The following is a 7,044-nucleotide window of genomic DNA, read 5'->3' as shown; positions in this document are numbered from 1 at the left end:
AGAGAGAGAGAGAGAGAGAGAGAGAGAGAGAGAGAGAGAGAGAGAGAGACGCATACACATACACGCATAAAATATATGCATATTTTATTCGGCGGGCTTTCAGTTTCCGACAACCAAATTCATTCACTCAGTAGGCACTGGTCAGCCCGAAGCTGTAGAAGAAGACACTTTTCTAAGGTATTGCACAGTGGAACTGAACACGAAACCGCGTGGCTGGAAAGCAAGCAGCTTAACTCCATACCCATGCCTGCACCAAATCGATAATAATTCACAAACAAGAAATGCCAAATTATGTTTAAATGTAATTTTCTTTTGAAAAAGTTGCTGGTTTAATGACGTCCATACACCATTAAAAGAATCTTGTTACCGACTTGGCAAACTGAATTGAGAAATTAATTCTTCTAAGATTTTCAACTTGTTCTTCAGTATTCACAGACAATATTCACAGGTGGTGGATTCGCCTAGTTTTCTAGAATGAGGCTTCATCAATTTAAAATTAGTTTTTTGCTGCTAAAATGATAATGTGATTATTATATTATGTGTGTGGTTTTAATCGTTTTAGCTAGCTACCAAACTGGTAGCTAAATTTGGCTTCAAGTTTAGCTACCGAACCGGTAACTAATTAAAATAAAATAAAAAAGAACTGCTTTGATTCTAGGATACAGGTCGTTTATTTTTCAAATCTGCCATGAATCCTTCATACCTTATCAACATGGGTTGCAATCGATATGAAATCTCTGATATTATTTTCATCAAACCAGGACCTTAAAGCAATATAAATAAACCCGAAGTGGTATCAGATTCTAGGCATTTTACAAAATAAGATATTACCTTTCAAGTTAAAGACAGCAATAAAATAACACCCATGCGCCATTAAAAGGGCCATGTTATCAACAAGTATAGACTTTATTAGTCTCTTCTATATTTAAAGATATTTCATAAATTCATCTTCAAATTAAATTGTTGATTGATAGTTATCATTATCAAGCTGCTTTTGAATTTTAAAAATGTAGCTTGATGTTTCACATGGCTGTGATAATACTAGCACCATAATCTTTTGTACTGTAGGTACAAGGATGAAAATCTGGGCGTATGGGGCAAATCGATTATATAGCTCCCAGTGCTGAAATAGTCATGGGGTGCAATCCCTATGGAATTTCTGATAGTATTTTCATCAAAGCAGGACCTTAAAACCATACATCAATACATTATTTACATTATTTACATTTGACGGATACTTGTCCTCATCTTGTTTGTTGTTAACACAACGTTTCGTCTGATATACCCTCCAGCCTTCATCAGGTGTCTTGGGGAAATTTCGAACCTGGGTTCTCATTCCTAAGGTGTTTTTCGATGTTATTATTATTATTATTATTATTATTATTATTCAGGTCGCTGCTTGGAATCGAACTCGGAATCTTGGGGGTTAGTAGCCTGCGCTCATAACCACTACGCCATAAGCAGCTTGATTATCATAACTATCAATCAACAATTTAATTTGAAGATGAATTTATGAAATATCTTTAAATACAGAAGAGACCAATAAAGTCTATACGTGTTGATAACAAGGCACTTTTAATGGCGCATGGGCGTTATTTTAATGTTGTCTGTGGTTAAGAGCGCGGGCTACTAACTCCAAGATTCCGAGTTCGATTCCAAGCAGCGACCTTAATAATAATAATAATAATAATATCATTGAAAAATACCTTAGGAATGAGAACCCAGGTTCGAAATTTCCCCAAGACGTCTGAGGAAGGCTGGAGGGTATATCAGCTGAAATGTTGTGTAAACAACAAACAAGATGAGGACAAATATCCGTCAAATATAAATAATATACATAATTCCTCATCTCTTAGATATAGAAGTGAATATATCGCAAATTTTCCGAAACAAAATCAACCTAATTTCCATTATTTAACGTGTTTTTTTTCTTTAAAGCATAGTAGAATGTCGTTTTGAGGCACATGTAGTTGCTATATCTAGCAAATCAAGGAATCGTATAAAGAGTTCTTTGGTTAACTTGTTTGTAAAGCGAAAATGGAGGTAAGAAAATTTGGTTTTCTTTTAGAAAAAATTCGTTTGCACGAAGTGCCATGCTATTACTATTGAGATAATCTACAATTAGAACCTATTTTTACAGAATTCTTCATTTTACAAGTGGAATTTAAGTAGCAGTTCCGTTGATACACTTAGTCACCAAACCCCATAAATTAATTAACCCCCCCCCACACACACACAGATGTTCGTATACATGTGTGCACGTTCGTATACATGTGTGCACGTTCGTATGTATGTGCACGTGTCTTTGTATGTCGGTGAATCTATGTATGTATGTATGTATGTATGTATGTATCTATCTATCTATCTATCTATCTATCTATCTATCTATCTATCTATCTATCCGTCTGTCTGTCTGTCTGTCTGTATTCCTTAGAACAAACATGTCTGAATACATAAATTTAGTTTCTACTTCTATACGACCGAAGAACACATTATGAACATGAAATAAAAATGGCGTTAAAGCGGGCGACATATTAGCGCCACTACTAATTACTGATCGAATGGATAAATATCCACTAGTACTGTTTCATACCACTGGATGTCTACACTCTTTCCCTGTGGCAAAGCTGCTTTCAACAGTAAAGTAAAAATATTGTGGTATAAACTTCATTAGCTTTCTCGACGACTGAACGAGGAAGGGTCTAAGTATTCATTCAACCTGCTAGAAATTGCAGCTAAGTCTCCTCCAGATCAAACAATGTCGTGTCTGGAAGGTGTGAGACGGTTTCTATTGCAACACTTTTGATCTTAGAACTGATCAATTCAAACTGAAGCAGACAAGCAGAACAACAACAACTAACATTGCAAGAGCAGCAGCAGCAGCAGTTGCAGCAGCAGCAGTAACAACAACAACAACAACAACGTTGTAAGTGAAATGACAGCTTCAAACAGGGATTGAAATTGCGCCTCGTTGGCAGGAACTTGTTTGTTGCCTCTTGTCTTGCGGCATAGTGCCATTCACCACCGGTGTCTTTATTGAAATGCATGTATGAAATAAAACATGTAAAGCGAAAAGCAGATTAAATGAATAAATAAAATGAAAGCGTTGTTGAACAGAAGATGAAGAAGAAGAACATCAAGAAGAATACGATTTTTATTACAGCCTATCGTTATAGAGCTATGCTTGTCTGACATAAACGTCTTTTCGGTCGTCCAGATATTACAAAAGCAGAGAGTAGCTTGCCTGACGTCATGGAATTTTCCATTCGTTTATTCACCATTACCGTACACCAACAAGCCAGCCGGCCTGTCAGTCAGCCAGCCAACTAGCTCTGTTCTATTTAGACTGGCTGATATATTTATTAATAACTGCTGAGCTGCCTGGCAGCTGGCTTACATGAATGATGGAAAAATAGCTATATATGATATAAGACCGCAGTTTCTTAAAAGAACGCTTGCTTTATTAGATGATGGCTTTCAGTATTAGATTAAATAAATAAATGGAAAAAAAAATCTTGTTTTATATGACTGATCAAATACATTCATTGGAGTGAAAGGAACGGAAAGTTAATAACAAGGATTTATTACTTTGGCAGAAAGCCAATTTTGGTAAGGAAGGAAATGAATATGGCTCATTGAATTGAACCTAGTATATTACTGGTGCTCACTGCCTTGACCTTGATGGAAGATGTAAAGAATAAGAGGCCGATGCTGATGTCATTTGACTCCAGAATATAGAGGAATGAGGTTAAATGCTGAAAATTACATCGAAATTGGCTCTCTACTGTTTTGGCTAACTCACCCCCTTTAATAAAGTCAATGAGAATCGAGAACGTGAGGAAATCGTTATGCATTGCTTTGACCTGCAAGAAATAACAACCAATGCGATTTTCAGATTGCCTTTCCCTTCGAATAGAAAAAGAAACAACAAAAAAGACATTTAATAGTATATATTAGGCTAGATAATTGATTATCAACCTTTTGTGTAACACAACACTCCCTTTCACCGAATGATTAAGAAACCTTCTCTTTGCCATCATATATATATCATCCATATTATGGAATTCCAATCGACCAACACTTACCTCCTTTTAGATATTTGCATGGAGTAAATGCCTCTATGTTTAATTTTCTATGGAAATTTCTGAAGAGGGCGAAGACTAAAATAAACGAAATTGTATTAAAACTTAGCACCTCATCATGATTACACAATGTCCAGACTTAATTCCGACAAAAAAAAAATGTATTGTAAAATATGATTATTGTCCCTGGTTAAAATATTTTATTTCTTACAAAAATTATGACTCTTTCATAAAAACGTAGCACCCCGCGCCCCTCCTTCACCCTATAGTGCTCCTTGACATTTGCCACCTCCTTGTTAGCTCCCAATGCTCCCAAGGAGGTGCAACCGTCCAGGCTAAGATCCAGTGTATCTGGACGTGGATACACTAAAAAAATAAATGTTAAAAAATGAAGAGTTTATTAAATGGAAAGCTTATAATCAAAGGTGACCTGGATTAGGGCTGACATGGAACTGAATAACGATTATTTCGACTAGGATTGCTGGCAACACAACGAATTAAATCTAGAATTGAATGCTCAACCTTTTTTTAAATCTAACTCATTAACATGCTAAAAAGTAAAGCGTATTCTAAAAGTTACCCATCAATATGTTTCAGCCACCGAACTGATTTGAGGCTAAACAACAATCATTTTGACAGAGATCACTTGTTATACTATGAATTAAAATGAGTTAAATTTATTTGCGGACTAATCTGAAATTGCACGTACAGCATTTTCTTAATCCAATTAATTAACATGTTAGAACGTACAACTCATTCTTAAGGCTACTCATCAATATGCTACAGCCATTAGCTTAAGAGACGCAATAGTTATTTATATATATATTTATTACTTTGCCTTTTCTTACACAAAACTGTCACAAATAGGCCCAAGCGATACATTCTCACACCTCCTCTATTTCCATGTCACCTCTATAACCTTTGTCCGCTTCCTTCACCACCTTCTTATTCGCGTCCTATTCCTCTACCCTTTCTTACTTGTCCTACTCTGCCTGTTTCTTCTCTTTCCACGACGAACTCATGAAAAATGTCAAAGGGAAAACCTTAGCGAACGATGATTGCTCTAACGTTTTTTTTTTTTTGTCAGTGGTTTTGTTATATGATTATATTTTATACATTGAAATAAAACGTGAATATTTTTTTACATGCATGTAATGACATTATATGAATTGCGCTGTCATTATGCACCAAGTCAAGTCAGGCAGTGAACTAGCAGAATCGTTATTGCATCAGACCAAAAAAACTTATCGGCAATTCGTCAGGCTTTACGCTCTGAGTTCAAATTCCGCCGAAGGTTAACTTTGCCTTCCGTCTTTTCCGTCCAGTTGAGTATTGGTATCAACGTAATTGAGTAGCTTCTTCCCGAAATTTGAGGCCTTGTGTCTATAGAAGAAAGAATTACAATGCGGTGAGCTGGCAGAATAGTTAGCACTCCGGTTAAAATGCATAGCGGCATTTTTTCTGGTTTAATGTTCTGAGTTCAAATTCTGTTGTGGTCAATTTTGCTTTTCATCCCTTAGGGGTCAATAAAATAAAGTACCAGCTGAGCATTGAGGGCCAACATAATAAACTAGTTTCCTCCCACGAAATTTCAAGCTTTGTACCTTTTGTAGAAATAATTACAACGCGGCGAGCTGGCGGAATGGTTAGAACGCCGGTTAAAATGCTTAGAGGCATTTCTTCTGCCGAGGTCAACTTCACCTTTCATCCATTCCGAGTCAGTAAAATAAAGTACCAATCGTACGCAGGGGATCGATACATAGTCAAGAACTGGGGTGGGTGTAACCGACAAGCCTCTTACCACAAAATTTCAAGCCGTGTGTCTATATTAGAAAGGAATGATTAAAATGGTATATAAGGCGGCGAACTAGCAGAGTCATTACTGCGCTGGACAAAATGCTTAGCGACATTTCGCTCGTCTTTATGTTCTGAGTTCAAATCCTGACGAGTCGATTTTGTTTTTTTTACTCATTCAGGGTAAATGAAAAAGGTACCAGTCGAGCACTGGAGTTGCCGTTATCGACTATACTTCTACCCCAAAATTTCTGGCCCTGTGTCTATAGCAGAAAGGATGACTAAAATGGTATATGGAACATTAATTAACATGAAATAAACGCGGAAAACTTTAATTTAGATCGACTTTATACAGGAAATTTCTCTCACAGAACCAAGGGCTGTCTCAGGCGGACTTGTATCGAAAGAGTTAATTTTTCTAATTGAAAATATAAAGCAGATTGACCGAAGGTAGTGAGCTGGAAGAATCACTAAGACGCCAGAAAAAATGTTTAGCGGTTTTACGTTCAAATTTCAAATCTCGCCGAAGTCAGGCTTACTCCTCATCCCTCTGAGGTCGAGACAACAAAATACCTACTTAGTACTGTAGCCGAATGGTATCGACTAAGCTCTCTCCACTCAAAACTTTGACCCCTATGCTTAAATCAGAAATCATTATATTGTTTTTATTCTTTTTGTTACTGTCAGGTTGTTGACCCGTACCGTATTTGATACATATTTATATCACTTATACGTCTGCACGTCGAAGTGTCGGGCATATTGCCCAGTAGACATAGCTGTCGGTTCAAGTGTGTCTGTGGATATATTCGGACTTGGCACGGACTGGGCAGTCGAAAATGATGTAATCAATTGGTTCTGGTTGCATAGTCTAAAATTAATGTCAATAATATTTTTCGTGGTTATAATTTTGTAATTGTTTATTATCAATCATTGACTCTGTGCAGTGAAAATTAGATCTATTTCTGCTTCTAAATCAGTGTCATTTAGTCATTGTTGGCTTTCACTCTGACTCTGAACGTCCTCTCTGTTGCAATTTGTAGGTTATTGGCCGTAGAGTATTTTCCATTTTCTTTGTTTCGTATATTTGGGAATTCCATTTTCATTTCTATGTTTTTTTAAGAACCTTTTTTCTGTTGTTTTACTACAAATGAAATCACTTTCTTCAATG

Source organism: Octopus bimaculoides, chromosome 11 (assembly GCF_001194135.2).
Source record: "Octopus bimaculoides isolate UCB-OBI-ISO-001 chromosome 11, ASM119413v2, whole genome shotgun sequence".
In the NCBI taxonomy this organism is placed as follows: domain Eukaryota; kingdom Metazoa; phylum Mollusca; class Cephalopoda; order Octopoda; family Octopodidae; genus Octopus; species Octopus bimaculoides.
The sequence above is the reverse complement of the archived record's forward strand: the minus strand, read 5'-3'. Positions refer to the sequence as shown.